The sequence below is a fragment of the Callorhinus ursinus genome, unplaced genomic scaffold (assembly GCF_003265705.2).
Source record: "Callorhinus ursinus isolate GAN/ISIS: 27379988/994484 unplaced genomic scaffold, GSC_fseal_2.0 scaffold4, whole genome shotgun sequence".
NCBI lineage: Eukaryota > Metazoa > Chordata > Mammalia > Carnivora > Otariidae > Callorhinus > Callorhinus ursinus.
In genome coordinates, this window is record NW_027397066.1 from 47,099,691 (window position 1) to 47,118,870 (window position 19,180).

Here is a 19,180-nt window from a genome sequence, read left to right on the forward strand (position 1 = left end):
GAATTATATGCTGTCCTTAGTCCACTAAACTCTACTTGTGACCATTACTGCATCACAGAGACACAGGAAGGTTTTCCCAATAGGAAAGCCATTAACTTTATGATACATCATTTACTTTAGTTAAAAAAAAATGATACATCATTTACTTTAAATAAAGAGAATATTCTGTCTTTAGGGCTCAAGATTAAGTCCAGTCCTTCAATTAAAAGATCAATGCTCTTTTCCTAGAAATAGATTTTGCCCAAAAAATTCAATATTGATTTTAAAAATATATTTCTCCCTTAATACCAAAACAGGAGCAGTTAATACTTGTTTTTTCTCAAAAAGGAATTTTATTTATTACCCCTCTGAAATTTTATCACTAGTAAATCTATCTTCTGTAGATAAATGGTTTCTGTGTATGTTAAAGACATATGTTACATATAACCTTTTATTTCTGCACTTCCCTACATCGTTGAACATTCCCTAGCTTGATTATAAAAAAAAAAACCCAAAGGATTATGCATATATTTCTCAGTCTTCATGATTATAAAGGATATTATCATTTTCTGATGTTTTCTAAGATTTATTAGTCAGTCCTGATATGCTATCCAGTATTTGGTAAAGCAAGCATGGTACAGCAGTTAAAGAAGTTTGGTGGCTGAGGAACACTGGCTTACAGAATGTCAATATCCATTTCCACAAAACTTTAAAGATGTTCCTAATAAAAAGCTGCACCAAGTTTGGAAAATAGCTCACGTTTCCAACAAACTGAGATTTAAGATCTTTATCAGGTTGTTCTCTGGGAGAAGGGATAAATGGGAACCCATGAGTGACTATGCAGTAGGGGCAGATAAGGAAAGTATGGGGAAAAAAAAATCTAAGATAACCAACCAACCGAAAGTCCTTGATTAATTACATTGGTATTCCTGCTCTACTTATTCTCCACAGTTGCTGTTGCAGCTAATAACCTTCATGTTTAGGTACAATAAGGCAAGGCTACTTTCTTTTCAAGCAATCTCAATAGTTAGATAAATTCTGTTAACCCAAGGGATGCATCAACTCCTTAAAGACTTTTCAAGGTACAATCCCATTGTAAAAATTTCCAAGAAGCATTTTTCATATGACATTTAAAGGTAGACTACATTACTTCACATATCCTTGTGGATTTTAATATTTATCTTCAATTCCAACCATAACCATTATCATTAATGCACAACTATTAAGGGATTACTATGTGTTAAGTATTATAGCTTAGAGTCATTTAACTTCCCCTCTTTACAGAAAAAATTTGCATTTCATAATAAGTCATTGATCTTCAACTTTCTTTCATTTCACTTTCCAGGCAGTTCCACATCATACTATCTCTACTTAGAACTTGCAATTTTTCCCCTGTTATCTCTTCTTGACAGTTTCTCATGTATGATAGCTCTATGGAGATGTTTCATATTTTATTCTCACTCTTGTCATTTGCTTGACACAACACTTCTAAAAAAAAAAAAAGCATACTGCATATTAGCATTTCTCATAGGAAAGTTTTTGGCATTTTGTGTGAGATTATTTTTTATATAATAATGTCCCTCTTATTATAAAAAGATTACTGTTCCTGACCGTGTCCTCAAAAGCTTACTACATATACTTGCAAGTATAGAACAAAAATGCTTCCAATCTTTCCCAAATGCCCTTTAAGCGATTGATGCCATCCTTGCTTGAAAATTACTGCATCTAAACAAACTAAACATTCTTCAAAATTCATGCATTACTATATAACAGACGTTGGAGACAATAATTCTAACATATTAGAAAAATGCCTGTTATATTTTGCAGTAAACAGATATATTGTTGGGTTGGATTCTGACTCAGCTGAATCCAATTGAAAACTATTGAGTCATGGAGACGGCAGCACAGTAGCGACCTAGGTGTGAGAATTATGGGGACAGGGACCATGGAGGCTGTGCTGAACAAGCTGATGTCTGTGGATGGCCTGCTGAAGTTTCTGCTGAAGTTTGAGAAGGCAGCAGGCTCCATGTCCAAGAACATGCAGTTTGAGTGTGCCTGGTGCAAAGTAAGTACAATGAGGACATCTGTAAAGGCACTGCACAGCTGGAGGAGCAGCAGGATTATGTCTTCTACCTGGCAGTGGGGAACTCCCTGCTCAAAGAATAGAAGAAGGCGCTCAAGTATGTGCGGGGACTGCTGCAGACACAGCTCCAGAACGACAAGGCCCTGAAAAAAGATGGACAACTGGGCATGGCCATTGCTGAAGGCATGACTCTGGATGGGACGGGCTTGGCTGGACTCACTGGACTTGCCGTATCCAAGTGCAAATCCTAAATGAGACTGTACCTCCTCCTCTGCCCAGGGATATGTACGAGCCCCTGGAGAACACCTGAAGAGGGCAGTGGACCCATCATCCATCCTTCTGTCTCTTTCTTCTCCTGAACCCTATCACTGTTCTCCGGCCTTCAGACTCCTCTCCCTAAGAGGTATCCCATAGCCCCAAACCATGAGCTTTGGAATGAGTGTAAATAAAATTGGGCTTTAGATTGGGGAAAAATTCCTCACATTTGAAACTTAAAATAGCTAAACAGAAAATTGTCGTCCCTTGACACATTCAGGGAAATAATGTCGCCAAATTTAAGAGAAAAATATACTTTCAGTTCACTCAGATATCCTAACAAATTTGACAAATTTAAGTTTTACATAGATTAATTTTTCAATATTTTAATCTAAATGAAAAATAAAAATCGAGGATGGGCGGGCTATCTTGAAATGTGGTTTAGTTTGGTTTTATTAATTTAGCGAAAAAATCTGGCAATTTGGAGTTCTGCCTTTTCCCTTTTATAATTTCTAGGTTATTTGAAAGGTTACTTTTAGGATATAGTCTCCCTTCACTTTAAACTATTAAAGTTTTTGCAAATCAGTTTTAACACTAACAAACTGAAAAGGAAATGAAATAAATTTTTAATTTTTCATTCTCATTAAAATGTAAAACATGGAATACATAGTAGAAAAACATACAATTTGTACCATAAGTACAACATTACTCAAATGGATTTTTGTTTAAGAACCTGTAGACTTTTAGGTTCAGGAGGATGCTGGGTTTGTAGTTTGCAAATTTTTTGGAGTTATATTACTCTATAAGTAGTTACATAAATAGTTATGAAATTAAAACATTTTAGAAGATATCTAAATTATCAAAAGAATATAAAAAAGGACTTCAGGGATGTCTAGGTAGCTCAGTCAGTTAAGCATATGCCTTGGGCTCTGGTAATGATCCCAGGGTCCTTGCTCAGCGGGGAGCCTGCTTCTCCCTCTGTCTGCTGCTCTCCCTGCTTGTGCACTGGCTTTCTCTCTCCCTACAACAAATCTTAAAAACAAACAAAAAACTTCATAATTATACAATTTTTTGAAAACTAATATCCCAGGCTTTATGTACTTTCTAAGCTTTTATTTCTATTATATCTAACAGTTTCTTATTTAATGCTTACTACAACATTTGAAGGTATCTTGTGTCCCCAAAAAGCAGAAAACTAAGGATTATAAAAATTAACATTTTAAATGCCACACAAAAAGGCAAGCTATAGCACCAATATTTGTATGTAAATCTGTACATTTGTAAGCATTTTAAGCAATATTTACTATTACAATTATGTTTTTATTTTGTTTAATTATCTAATTTTATCATAATTTGAGAAGATTTTGCATTTTAGAAAACACAGATTGGCATTAGTTACTATCTGGCATAGTAATTTCATGTAGATAACCATGGCAATTTTCACTTCTAGGCTTGCTCTCTTTGTGGTCTTCTTTAAACAACCTCAAAATTTCCTGTATCATTGAGATGAAAGATAAACACTCTTTGCCTATTATTTAAGAAATTCATTTCTAATGATTTTTATAATTTATATAATTATGCTTGTTGTGGATAACTTAGAAGACAGAATAAAGAAGTATAACATCAAAATTACCTACTACCATATAGTTATAATCCCTGTATGTACATGTTGCTATCTATGCTTCCAGAAAAGAGCTGGACTACAGAATCAGGCAACTTTGACAGGGCCTGCAGAGCTGCCTTTTATATTAAAAAAATTTTCAACAAAAACTTTGATAACATTCACATCATAGTGAACTGTACTAAATATCTTGTAGTTTTAAGGCATATGAGTAAAAAGTTGAGGCCAACCGTTTGTAAAACATACAGAGGTGAATCATTTCAAAAATGATGTTGGAACTGAGGCTACAATCTCTTTCAACTAAAGATTTTACATTGCACAGTTTAAACTTCTCATTTTCTAACATCACCAAACATGATACATTGAAGATTATGTTTCAATAGCTAACTACACAGATTCTGAATTAAAGGCTGCCTGTATCAGTGTAAACCATTTTAAGCATTTTGAACTTTTTGCAGATATTATAATCTTGAAGTTTCAAAAGCCAAAAATATACTAAAATATCTTGGTAAACATTTACTCTAGTATATATACTCAATTATGAGTAGCTTTTTAAGCAAAAATAAAGATGCCTTATTCCATATTTTCGGTACAAATGTTGCATGTAACAACTTTTGTAAAAAAACCACGTGGGCTTAAAGAGTGTTATTAATTTTAGAAAGAGTGAGTGAGGTGCATGCATGAGAGAGAGCACAGGAGGGAGGGGCAGAGGGAAAGAGTCTTAAGCAGACTCCATGCTGAGTGAGGAGCCCGACATTGGCCTCAATCTCATAACCCTGAGATTATGACTTGAGCCAAAACCAAGAGTCAGAGGCTAACCAATGGGGCCACCCGGCACCCAAAGAGTGTTAGTATTTTATATTTTAGTTTGTTCATATTTAATAAAGAACATGTAATTATGAAAATAAACTTCCCTAATACTTTATCAAATTGTAAATTCATATTTTTTGTGCAATGTTCAGTAACCTACTTATTTTTTCTTGGACTAAATTTGTTCTTATGTTTGATATTAAAGGAGCTTTATAAACAGAAATGTGCATAACTGAACTACTTTAAGTCTTTAACCATTTTTGTCTATGTCTTACCTCCCAGTTAATTACATATGCAAAGTAACTCTAGGGTCTTTGTCATCCAAGTTAAATTTTCACTCAACCAAAGGTGTTTTAGCCTAGGCAATAGTTGTTGGATATAAAGGCTACTATATAAACAAACAGTATCTCAAAGAAAATGAATTCTAAAGCCTCCATAATTAAAAAATTTGCTAAATCATGATATACGTATATGTACATAAATATATTCATGGAATACATTGTATAATACATAAACTATTATAAATTTTATATCTAAAGTTTTTAGTAACAGATATATTTGATTATGCACCCAAATATATTTTTGCAGATTATCTGTGATACATATGGTTATCAGATTAGTTCCTATAATCATAAAAATAAGAGATTTGACTGGATTTCTTAAACTTGAAGTAAAGATATAGCATTACTTAGAAAGTTTTATTTAAAATAGATTTTAATGTCATTTCTACCAGTTGGTAAAACTTAAAATATTTGCTATCAGCAGGATTGATTTTAAAAATTTTTTTAAAGATTTTATTTATTTATTTGACAGAGAGAAAGAGCAGAAGTAGGCAGGGAGAGGGAGAAGCATGCTCTCCACTGAGCAGAGATCCCAACATGGGGCTCAATCCCAGGACCCTAGGATCATGACCTGAGCCGAAGGCAGACGCTTAACACTGAGCCACCCAGGAGCCCCAGCAGGATTGACTATCACATCTTGTTTTGTATACTCTTAAAATAATTGGACTAGATGGAGAATTTAAAGAATGACAAGGGATGCAACATAAATCTAATTATTAAATAAATTAAAAGCAACTGCTGGTACTTATATAGGAGTTAATACACAATGCCTTATATAGTTTCATATTTTTTCCTTGAAGCTTAGAATTTTATCAAAAACAAACATAAAACAGCATTTCCTTAAATTTATTCCTCAAGAAAAGGATACATTAGGAAAATTGAATTGAAAGGTGATGAGAGATTTGAAAATTGTATCATATTAATGATAAATTCCTGCTTTTGAGGATTTTACTTTGCTCATGAAAGAGTGCTTTGTTTATAAGAAATGCACACTGAAATATTTAAGGATAAATAAACACAGTATTGTAATCATTTACTCACATTAAGCAATTGGAAAAAATGCAAACAATTTTTGGATCTGGAAAGGTATATACAGCATTTCATTAAAGTATTGTAGTATTCTTGCAATTACCCTTTGTTTGAAAGAGCAAAAAAAAAAAAGGTGTAAAAAATTTACTTAAACTTGAAGTAAAGATATAGCATCACTTAGAAAGTTAGAGATTAAAAGAAATATCCTACTAATCCAGGTTAAGTGCCTTTTTCAGTTAAGATATAATGCAAGCAGTTTCAGGTACTCCTTTAGTACTCAGATTTTTAACTTTTTTTTTAAGTAGTAGCAAGGCTGTCTATCCAATTTATTGCAAATCAATCACAGATTAGCAATGAACAGTGGAGGGCTTTTGAAGAGGAGTTAACCAAATAATAGTTAATAGGCTAATTATAATAGATGACATACAGAGGAAAATACCTATCATTTTTTGTTGATAAGATGTGCTGAAGCCATATGTTAGAGGTTGTTGTCTAAAAAACAAACTATGGAATTAGACCATCTAGATTCTAATCCATATTTTGGCTCTTGGAAGCTCTGTGCCCATAGGCAAGTTACTTAAACCCTCTTCCTTCAGTTCTCAAATCTGTAAAATGGGTGCAATTAAAAAAGCCCAAAATAGAGTTAAGCAAATACATATATGTAAACTGTTTAGAAAAAATATATGGTACAAAGCATATGTGGTAAGTTATTAAATTTGTATAACTTGAATATTTTCTTCAATTGAAGTTTTATAGAGCTCACCTGAAGACTCTACCATCGCAAGTGTTCCTCTTTCTACTCTGTAGCATTCACTGTCTAAGAAAATCTTTGTAGTTTGGTCAGAGATCATTTTTATGTAGGTAACTTATTATTCATGTATTCACTCAGCTTTCATTTATATATTGAATAATATTTTGCCAATCTAGAAGAGAAAATGCATAGAAATACCTAAAATGAAAGATTTGGATAAATTTTATGTGTTTCAGCAGAGAGAATTTAAGGTTGTTGTGTGGGAGGTCTTGGGAAGGGTTACTAGAGAAGACCTAACATAAAGGCTCTTTAAGGTGTGGTTTGAAGGGTAGGGCTTCATAAGTTAAAATGGGATAGGACAGCATTCCAAGTGAAAGAGTTATCCAGCTGAAAACTTGCTGAACAGATTTCCAAAGCCTCAATAGCATTAAAAGTTTTATTTGTAAGCTATAGTTGATATCCTCTCTCCTTTACAGTCTCCTCAAAAGATACTTCTGCTCTCTAAATTTTTTTGAGAATGCCAGACCTTTAAAAATAGAGCTCTCAAGATTAATTTAGTCAGTATGGGACTCATTCAATAGGTGTGTGGTGGGGAGCAGCCCAGAAGACCAATGAAAAGTTATTCTAGTTGTGACATATAACCATCTACCAGGAGGAATCCCAACAGTAAACAATAAAAAGAGTTTGGCTACAGGAACTATAAAATACCACAGACTATATTTAACAGGGAATATGACCAAGAAACATAACATCTATAAAAAATGCTATAAAAATTTATTAATATAAAAAGATTTGAATAAATGGATAGGTACCTTATATCCTTGGATAGAAACCTGGATAATGCAAAGATGGCTAACTGCTAGAGTTAGTACATTTTAATTCAAATCCTAGAAGATTTTATCTTAAGATTCTCCAAAATCATTCCAAAGTTCATCTAGAAAATAAAATAAATCAACTATTTGAATTAGCTTGCTTTTCGAGTATTTCTATCAGATATATTGAATCAAAATAAAAATGTAGTATTAAGACATGAATAAACAGAACACAAACACATGCAGAATAATGGTATCCTTTATTTCTGTGAGTATAATTTAGAAAAGCATAAACTATAATATCAGAGAAAACTCACAAAAGGGTATTTGAAAAATGGCAACTTTGAAAAAAATGTTTAGCCTAACACCTTGCCACACTATTTTTTTTCATCTAAAGAATAGACTATAAACATTGGAAAATAAAAATATTGTCTAATTCTGTAGACAAATAGTCTAAGATAAAAATTATAATTGTACAGAAAGTATTCATAATTATATATAATTTCACTTTAGTGTATCAAAAATATATCAATGACTGAGAAAATATATTTAATTTCTTATGTTTATGAATTTTTAAAAATCCATAACATACAAAAATATGAACTCATAAAAGTAAACTGAAATATAGCCTCCTATTGCCTCCTGAATCAACCACATTTGAAAACTTAGTTCAATAAGTCTTCATCAACATTGATTATTCTATTACTTTCAAAAAGGGTTGGCATTATAAGGTGAAAATATGTTCATATCCTGTAACTCTTCAAATATTTGGGAACATATTAAAGAGAAGTAGTAGAATCTATTAAAGAGAAGTACTGGGGCAACTGGGTGGCTCAGTCAGCTAAGCAACCAACTCTTGATTTCAGCTCAGGTCAATGATCTCAGGGTCATGAGATTGAGCCCTACATTGGGCTCTATGCTCAGAGTGGAGCTTGCTTAAGATTCTCTCTCCCTTTTCCTCTGCCCCTCCCCCCCCATCCACTTGCACACTCTTTCTGAAAAAAAAAAAAAAAAAAAGTATTACTAAAATGTACTATGAACAGTATTGTGATAATAATTCTATCATTAACATTCTCAAATTATAAATATTTGTCCTTTCATATAAATATGTACACCAGTCAAAAATGAGTAACAAGGGTACCTGGGTGGCTCAGTTGGTTAAGCATCTGCCTTTGGCTCAGGTCATGATCTTAGGGTCCAGGGATGGATCCCCACGTAGGACTCCCTGCTCAGCAGGGAATCTGATTCTCCCTCTCTCTCTGCTCCTCCCCACTCCCCACCCCCGCTCATGTGCTTTCTCTCTCTCTCAAAATAAATAAAATCTTTTAAAAAATTAGTTACAAAAACAACTGGGCAACAGTAATGTTTGGGAAAGACACTTTGTGGGCTCCTGGGTGGCTCAGTCGTTAAGCGTCTGCCTTTGGCTCAGGTCATGATCCCAGGGTCCTGAGATTGAGCCCCGCATCGGGCTCCCTGCTCTGTGGAGAGCCTGCTTCTCCCTCTCCCACTCCCCCTGCTTGTGTTCCCTCTCTGTGTCTCTGTCAAAAAAATTAAATATTTTTAAAAAATTGGAAAAAGACACTTTGTGTGTATATATGCATGTGGGAGGAAGGGTACTTATCTTATATTTTATATATCTTATATCTTAGTATCTTATGATAATCTCAAAAAATGTAGTTATTTCTTTGAACCTTAGTGTCTTTACCTATTCAAAAATGTTAACAGGATTTTTGTAAGCACAAAAGAAGGAAAAAGTTGCAGCACAGTGGAGTACTATAATGCGTGTAAAAGCACATATAAAGCACATGGCAGAGTCTATACATTAGAAAAAAAATCTTTTACACTACTTGCTTTTGTCTATGCTTTTCATTAGCAAGCTTATATTCTATGCATTTATGTAACACTTTAGATTCAAATAGGAGTAATATTTTAAATATTTTTATGACTTGAATTATGCATATAGTGTTATATTCACAGTTACACACTTCACTTGAATCAACCAAGAAAATATAGCTCTTTAACTTTTCATTAACTGATCACACCTTCCTCCTCTGTTGTGTAACAGAAAAAATTAAACTTGCCAGTAAACAGTGTATCAATCTTTTCAGGGTTATCTGCCTCTGTTGCATTTTAAAATGTGCTTTTTAGTAGGTAGACAAAACATCTCACCATAATAAACTAGCACTGAGTAAGAGAGTGTTATGTAATCTGCTAAACACATAAGGTACTTAATATATTCTTTTTTAGAATAATCAGAGGTCATCAAATGTACCTCAGCACAGGGAATTTATAAGACCACTATATCTTTTTCTCAATTTCTTGCTCATTAAGCAACATTCAGATAAAAATTTGATTTTCTGAGGGGCCTGGGTGGCTCAGTCAGTTAAGCATCTGCCTTCAGCTCAGGTCATGATCCCAGGGTCCTGGGTTGGAGCCCTGCCTCAGGCTCCCTGCTCAGCGGGAAGCCTGCTTCTCCTTCTCTCTCTCCCTGCTCATGCTCTCTCTCTCTCAAAAATGAATAAATAAAATCTTTTAAAAAATTTGATCTTCCAAGTACCCAAATACTGAGAAAGGAGTATGCTAAGGGATATAAACTAGTATATAAAATATAGAAAATATGTAAATCCATTCCTCAGGCTATGAATTTTCCTTTTAACGTGTTAACCAGAATCTCGTTATTTTGGTTAACATGAATCAATTCTTGAAGCCTAATAGCGTTGAACCTTCAGGTTGGAGAATATGAACACCATAGCCTGGTCTCAGTGACGTGGGAGTGACTTAGTGGTTGCAGAGGAAGACATTTCAACCTTCCAACAAACAACAATTTTTAATATGGGCAAATGATACTTTGACCCTTTGAGGGAAAAAGCTATGTAAAGGAGCTTCAAGTTTCCTACTTCCACCTTCCAACATTGCCAAACTCTTAATTTGAGGAAAGCAGTGATCCAATATTTCAGACCAGTGTTCTATCTCTCTCACCTTCAGGGATCAGGGAGGACATATTTTTAAAAATGTACAGGTTATTCCTAGTTCCTGGGAACTGATAGGAAAAGATAGTTTTTCTACACACATTTTTTTAAAAATAGATTTTATTTATTTGACACAGAGAGACACAGCAAGAGAGGGAACATAAGCAGGGGGAGTGGGAGAGGGAGAAGCAGGCTTCTCGTTGAGCAAGGAGCCCAATGTAGGGCTCGATCCCAGGACCCTGGGATTGTGACCTGAGCTGAAGGCAGACGCTTAATGACTGAGACACCCAGTCACCACTCTATACACACTTCTTTAGAACCAAAGGTCTCAGGTGAAAGCAAAGCTATTATAACTGGTTAGGAGAGACTGGTCTCATTACAGAGAATTATTAAGAATTAGAATTCTGCCTGACTATTTAATGCATGTACCGATGACTGCTCTATTTAAAGTATGTTCAAGCAATAGAAATCAGAAATCAATATAGATGGACCCATCACAAATCCCAGGTCTTGATGTCCACAATGAATTATAGTAAATAGAAAGATTTTTTTAATATAATTTTCTTCACTAGTTAAAATGTTGCTACAATGAAGCAAGATAGCTATTTTCATTTAGCTGACCAACTCTTTTTCTCTCCCCTCAATCAATATTATTTATGTTTAATTTATATAAAGGTCTATTTATATTAGATTCCACAACATGTATTAAGTTATATGCATTTTAAATATATGTAGAGTAGGACCTAAGATTAAGTGTTCAAGAGGTTAAATTCTTACAGACTTCAGCTAAAATTTAAAAATAGCTACAAATTCTATTTGGGGGGGAAAAAGAAGAAACTATCTAAAATTCATGTTGATATCAACAAAACAATGTGCTAATAGCAGACCAATATCTTGGGAGACTACTTTACCATGTTTATAAAAATACCTATACTTTTTTTTCCCAATTAAACATTTTGCTTCATTTGTTTTTAAGATTTTATTTATTTTTGAGAGAGAGAGAGAGAAAGCATGAGTAGGGGGAGGAGCAGAGGGGGAGAGAGAGGAATAGGGAGATAATCGCCAGCAGACTCTTTGCTGTGTGAGAGCCCAGTGTGGGGCTGAGATTACAATCCCAAAAATCATGTCCCGAGCCGAGACCAAGAATCTGACGCTTAACCAACTGAGCCACCCAGGCACATGTTGCTTCATTTAAATGGCACAGTATTTTCACATGGCTTTCAAGCTGTTAGATTTTTTTTTTTAAATATTAAAAGCCAGACTTCAAGATATGTTACAAAGCTGTAGTGACCAAAATAGTATGGTACTGGTACAAAAGTAGACACATAAATCAATCGGACAGAAGAGAAAACCCAGAAATAAACCCATGATTATATGGTCAATTAACCTTTTACCAAGCTGGAAAGAATATCCAATGGGAAAAACATGGTCTCTTCAACAAATGGTATTAGGAAAATTGATTGGCTGTATGCAAAAGAACGATACCAGACCACTTTCCTATACCATACACAAAAATAAATTCAAAATGGATTAAAGACCTAAATGTTACACCTAAAACTATAAAAACTCTAGAAGAGAGCACAGGAAGTAATGTCTCTGACACTGCAACATTTTTCTAGATAGGTCTTCTCAGGCAAGGGGAATAAAAGCCAAAAATAAACTATTTGGACTACATTTTAAAAAAAAAGCAGCAGCAACTTCTGTACAGTGAAGGAAATAATCAACAAAACTAAAAGGCAACCTACAAAATGGGAGAAGATATTTGCAAATGACATATCTGATAAAGGGTTAGTATCCAAAACCTATAAAGAAGCTACCAACTCAGCACCCAGAAACCAAATAATCCAGTTAAAAGTAGGCGGAAGACATGAACATTTTTCCAAAGATGACATACAGATGGCTAACAGACACATGACAAGATGCTCAACATCACTTGTCTTCAGGGAAATGCAAATCAAAACTACGATGAGATACCCCCTCACACCTGTTAGAATGGCTAAAATCAAAAACACAAGAAACAAGTGCTGGCAAGGATGTGGAGAAAAATGAACCCTCTGTCACTGTTGATGGCAATGCAAACTGGTACAGCCACCATGGAAAAGAGTATGAAGTTTCCTCAAAAAGTTAAAAATAAACCTATCCCATGTTCCAGCAATGGCACTACTGAGTATTACTCCCCAAATACAAAAACACTAATTCAAAGGGATATATGTACCCCAATGTTTGTAGCAGTATTATTTATAATAGCCATATTATGGAAGCAGCCACCTGTCTTTCAGTAGATGAATGGATAAAGAAGATGTGGTCTACAATGGAATATTATTCAGCCATAAAAAAGGATAAAATCTTGCCATTTGCAATGGCATGTGAACGGAGCTAGAGAGTAAAATGCTAAATGCAGTCAGAAAAAGACAAATACCATACGACTTCACTCATATGTGGAACAAAACAAATGAACAAAGGAGAAAAAATAGACAACCAAGAAACAGACTCTTAACTATAGAGAACAAACTGATGGACCAGAGGGGAGGTGAGGGCAGGGAGGATGAAGTAGGTGATGGAGATTTAGAAGTACACTTGTGATGAGTGCTTAGTGATGTATGAAATTGTTGTATTACTATATTTTATACTTGAAACTAATATAACACAGGATGTTAACTATAGAATTTTTTAAATTAAAAGGATTACAGTATCCATGTGTCTAAAATATTTTAATAAAATCAATAAAATCTATGATTTATACTACATCATGTCATCTATTATAAGTACCTCAAAGAATTTTCAGTTTGCTTCACAGAATTTATCTAAGCACAACTTGAATTTACCTTACACACAAGGGCAGTAGCTCAAGGTCACCAAGTTATTATGTCCATAAAAGGAAGGACCATAAAGGTGCATCTCAGAATACTTAAGTTAATTTCAGTAAATGAATGAATTAATAAAGGAACCAACATATCAATCATAAATGTAAAGAGAAAGGAAATTCAATAACCTAATTAATAATCCAACTCAAATATTTTTCAGAAATGAAATAAAATAATTATTGGCTCTGGGTTGAATCCAGACACTTTTTAAAATTTGACAATTTTACTAGCACATTAAAGCAGTCATTTACTGTAAACAAATTTATACATGGCTGTAGTAAGCTTTTCATTCCAATAAAGATATTGCATCCATGCATGTCTGTTGGATAGTCTTCACATTTGCCTTAATTATTTCATAGTCTAGGCAGCACTTTTCTGGACAAATCATCAGGATGTGCAAAATTATGTATCAACCTATGAACAACAGACAAAAATCTTTAGAATTATGGAGATAGAAATAAATGTTTGAAGGCATAGAAATTGAAATCACCTGTCCACCTAAGAGAACATGGGCATATGATTTATGAGCTAATTAGATGTATTTTGATAATAACAAAGGACAGAGTAAAGTCAAAATAAAGATTATGTTTGCAAATATAGAACTGTATTGGCTTTAATTTTAAAGCTAGACTTCATAAATTTTGTCTCTTTTTTCTAGTATTTATTTCATAATTTAAGAAAATTATATTCATATAAGCACAGTTCTCTAAAAAAACAATGTTATGTCATGTGTGTACACATATATACAAATATGTGTTCATATGTGTGTGTAATAGGAAATACATATTTTTATTAGCACCATGCTCTAACCAACTGAGCTAACCAGCCAGATGGAAATACATATTTTTAGACAATTGTTTGGTTTTTGCTTTATTCTTAGACCTTTTCCTCTACCTTGCATCCTGCAATCCTACTAGGCACTGCCTTTCATCTCTGGTTGTGGATAACTTTTTATAAATATTCCATATTTTTATGTTCATATATTCTTATTAGGAAATTTTAAAGATACACATACATATCTGTTTCCTACATCTTGGTTTTCCTCTCACCCCACAATATCTCTGAAAATCATACTAAACAGGATATTTACTTTTTTCTGTAACATTTTATGGTATTAGTATGGTAAGACTATGATATGGTCCACATTTTTTTATGGTATTCACTCAGATTAGATTTTTGACACCATAGAAACCACAATAATATTCTTGTACACATGTCTTACTAATTAAAAAAAAATGTTTACAGGATAGATTTTCAAGGAGTGGACTTACTGGGTTAAAATATATAGGTACTTTTAAACTACAGAGAAGTTATCAGTTTGCTTTTATCAGCAATGTAAGACTAGCTTTTGCTCACATTTCAAGTTAGTATTAGATGCTAGAGTTTGTTTTGTTTTTCCCTTATAGTTTAATGTAATGATTTTTTTTTTAACTTGAGTTGCATTTCCCTGGCTACTATCAATATGGGCAGTTTAAATATGATTTGTTACTTGGACTTAATCTTTTTAAAAATCCCCTGCTTCTCTTACTTACATAGTTATATTGGATATTTTCTTATGATTTTATAAAAGCTCACTGCATATTATAGATATAAATACTTTATTTTGCACATTGCTAATTTTTTCAAAATCTATTGGCTGCATATTGATGTTATATACAGTGCCTTATACATTAGCATTAAACTATAATAGTAAAGTATACTATTTAATGCTAACGTATAAGGCACCATACACACACACACACACGGTATCTAAGTTACTAGTCTTGGTTAAGAATTTTTCCTCTGCTTTTTCTACATTTTCTGGCAAAATATTAACTACTTATTCAAATATATGTTTTTAGGCGATCAGGAATATATTTTTGCATATGATAAAGATAGTTTTTTTTAATTTTCTTTCAGTTGCATAGCCATTTAGTAAGGATGCTTGCATAAATAATCTCTCCTTTCTCCATTGAATTTTCCATTTTCCATTTAAAATGTTAATATTTCATTTACAGTGAGTTATTTCTGATTTGTCATTGATCTATTTATCAATTTTTATAACAACACTACTGGTGGCTTTCTAATATCTTTGTATTATGTTTTGTGACATCTCTTTCACTATTTTTCATACTTGCTTTGACAATTCTTCAGCTAAGTAAGTGTAGAAAATTATATGCATAATTTAGAAGGGACAACTTTATCCCCACCTATAAGATTTGAGGTTGTTTATTTGATTTAAATGAAAAATTTCCATTGGGATTCTAATTTTAAATTAGTACTGAATCAGTTTTCAGATAACAGATTTTTATGATATTCTGTCTTCCTGTTACAAAGGCAGCATATCTATTATTGTGTGTTATTAAGATTTTGTAGTTTTCTTTTTCTAGTTTCATATTTAATTTATTCTTAATTATTTTGCAATTTTCCCTAAGGTACAAGTAATATTTTGTCTAACTCCACCAAATGGCACTTATTGCTAGATTACAAAGAAAAATAATCTTTTTTTCTCCATTTATTTGTGAATGGAATATAACTTATCTAAAGAAATCTGATTATATTGATTTAATGAATTATGATGATAATTTAATTAATTAGGTTTCCATAATATGAATAAAGCATGCTTTATCAAGCATTTTGTTTGTGATCCTGTTATTTTGCTGGATCATTTTAGTGTTTTATGTGAAAACATTCTTCTGTTAGAAAAATGATTGTCATTTTTATACTATTTCTATAAAGCTCTTAGGATGAAAATTCTTTTGGCTTACTAGAATGATTTGGAGAATTGTTATACATAATTTCTAACATAAATCTAACAACATTTCTAACATAAATAAACTGGAAATTAGGTTTTTTAAAGTATTCTAAAAATCAGATGAAACAGTCTAGTTTGGGTTCTCATTACACGGCTAGATTTTAAGTAATCCTTGTGTTTTCTAATTGTGCTAGTTGTAATCTCTGCTAATTTTGGGGTCAATTTTAGGTACTTAAAATTCTAATAAATTATCTATTTTCTTTAGGTTTTCAACAATTTGCCATACCATTATATGTCATAATTTCCTCATTATTTTTAACGGTACTTCTAAAGATGTTTCTTTCTTATTCTTACTCTTGTAAACTTCATTCATCTTATTCTTTCTTACTAAAAATAATCCCAGGGTTATTTATTTTACCATCCTTTCTAAGATTACAAATTTGAATTTGTTTTCTGTATCACTAATTTCAATTTTTAGTTTATGTCTATTTATTATTTTTTCTAACTACAAAAAGTCAAATATTAAAGGCATATAAAGACAAATATTTCCCCTTGACTCTGTTTTTTACCAGACTTGTTCTTTGATGAATTATTCTCTTTATTCTTTTTTAAATAATCTTAGTTTCACATAATCTTCATTTTGGTATACAAATGCTATCTGGACATATATTAATTTCACAAGATGTATCGATATTTTGGTTACATTTTTATTTAGATTTGGATCAGAGGACATGACTTATAAAATATCTACCTTTTTGGAATATTTAGTCGTTTTTCTTTCTGCCTGCCACAATTGACTTAGTGATTTTTTTCATCAAATATGTCCCCAGATAAATATGACATAGAATGATAAGTGTATTGGAGAATTGAATAATACCTATTTTTTTCTGTTAAATTGGTCCACTTCTGAATGAAAGTTAACCCTCCATCCATAAACACAAATCTAGCAAGTTATAATTTTTATTATTTATATAATATTGCATATAACTTTATAATATAATTTCTGCTATAAATGATTTTATGCTTTTCTTGGTATATCTTTAATTTTCTACTTTATATTCAAATTATTCTTGCTAGCTGAATCTTGTTCTTTGCTTTTTTAATGCTTTTTGCTTTTAATAAGCTATTATTGGTCTTGTTTTACCCTCTAGATTTTAGTATTGCTTTAAAAACTCAGATGAGAGTCTCATGTTTTTCTGCCTCAGGTTTTTTTGTTTGTTTTGTTTTTTAATCTTGTCACATTGTGTGGTATTCTCTTTATCCTTAGAATTCAGGAATTCTACAAGAATTTGTGCAGACATTTTTTATCTTCAAACAAACTTTTCAAGACAGAATCAATTCCCTGGTAGCTTATAAAAAATGTCTTCTGTTATTTACTTCGTCATTAACACTGTCCCCTCTGGAACTTCTACATTTACATGTAGAGCCAATTGGATCTATGTTCCAAGTCTATTTTTTTGCTTCAGTGTTTTCATTTTTTTTAATTGTGTTATGAGAGAATTCATGTTTTGTCATTTAATCTGCCTAAAGAAGATGCAAAGTAAACTGAAATTTTCTTGGATATTATGACTTTTAGGTCCAGAAAACCTATAAGCTTAATGCCAATGCTCACTTTCAACACTTCAAAAAAGAAGAAAACTCTAAACCACATACTGTATTCCTAGGTATTAGAGAAGATGGTTGTGCTTTAATTCTTTCAAGTAGCCTGCCAAGGCAAATGATTAAGGGAATATAAAAACACATACAAAAAGGGAAAAAATGTCAGAAACCATATAAATTCTTATCAAAATCTGTTCTCTAAGAAGAAAACACATTTTTTCTTCACTCTGGTTAACTAGTCTTTTAAATGTAGACTATTAACATAAAAAGAAATCAAGGTTATGTTATATAATTAAAGAATAGGCAAATTTAACAAATTACTGAAAAGTATGAAAGGAACTTAAAGGTTCCTCATAAGCAAATCACAAAATGTGTATTTTAGGCTTGATCTGAGATTTTAAAATAATTTATTAATCTAATAAACTGATAAAGACAAGATTTAGTCAAATTGCTAACTCATTTCAACAAAAAAATTAATATAAACACATAAGCATTGAGAATTTTCTTCTATGAAAAATATGGAATTTTATTCTGGAATAATCATTTTGTCAAGTTTTCATTGAATTCCTTCTTTACTCATTCAGAAGTATTTGACAGCTTATGACAAAACCAATGTGAAGTCATGCAAAATTATCTAGCTGACACTATTTTGCAAGTATGAGTGTTTTTTTATTCATGTGATTCTCATTCAGTTCAATATTAGATCTTATTCTCAAATGCTCCAGTGAAATTTATAGATTACTCACCAGCACAAAAAAAATGCATTTGAAATTTGATTTTTTCATTAATGATTTCAATTTTTAAAAGCATAAATATACCTGACCTATGTAATTTGTGTACTCCAAATCATTTTGCATTAGTTCACAGTATGATCATAAATAGTATCCATGAATATAAAGATTATGTATATATGCAAGTATGTATAAATATATATGTGCATATAAACATGCAAACATTCATACAGAAAGAGAAGAAAAACTATCAATAGAATTATATTCATGTGAAGAATATTAAATACATTCTTTGGAATCCCTTTATATTCTCTCATATTTTTATAGTTTTGGGAAAAATATATTTTACATGTATCTCGGTATGGCAATAATTGTGAAGGAAATAATTAGATACTTTCAAGACAAACTAATTTTGTTTTACAAAGAAATTATTCACATTTAAATAAAGCAAGCAAGGGGCGCCTGGGTGGCTCAATCGTTAAGCGGCTGCCTTCAGCTCAGGTCATGATCCCAGGAACCTGGGATCGAGCCCCATCAGGCTCCCTGCTCTGTGGGAAGCCTGCTTCTCCCTTTCCCACTCCCCCTGCTTGTGTTCCCTCTCT

At 32.4% G+C, this 19,180-nt stretch overlaps 1 pseudogene; it reads left to right on the top strand.

Annotated features, from left to right (window-relative positions):
- Positions 1–1,924: 1,924 nt before the first annotated feature.
- On the top strand, positions 1,925–2,313 carry LOC112835636 (mitochondrial fission 1 protein pseudogene; annotated as a pseudogene).
- The last annotated feature ends 16,867 nt before the right edge of the window (positions 2,314–19,180 follow it).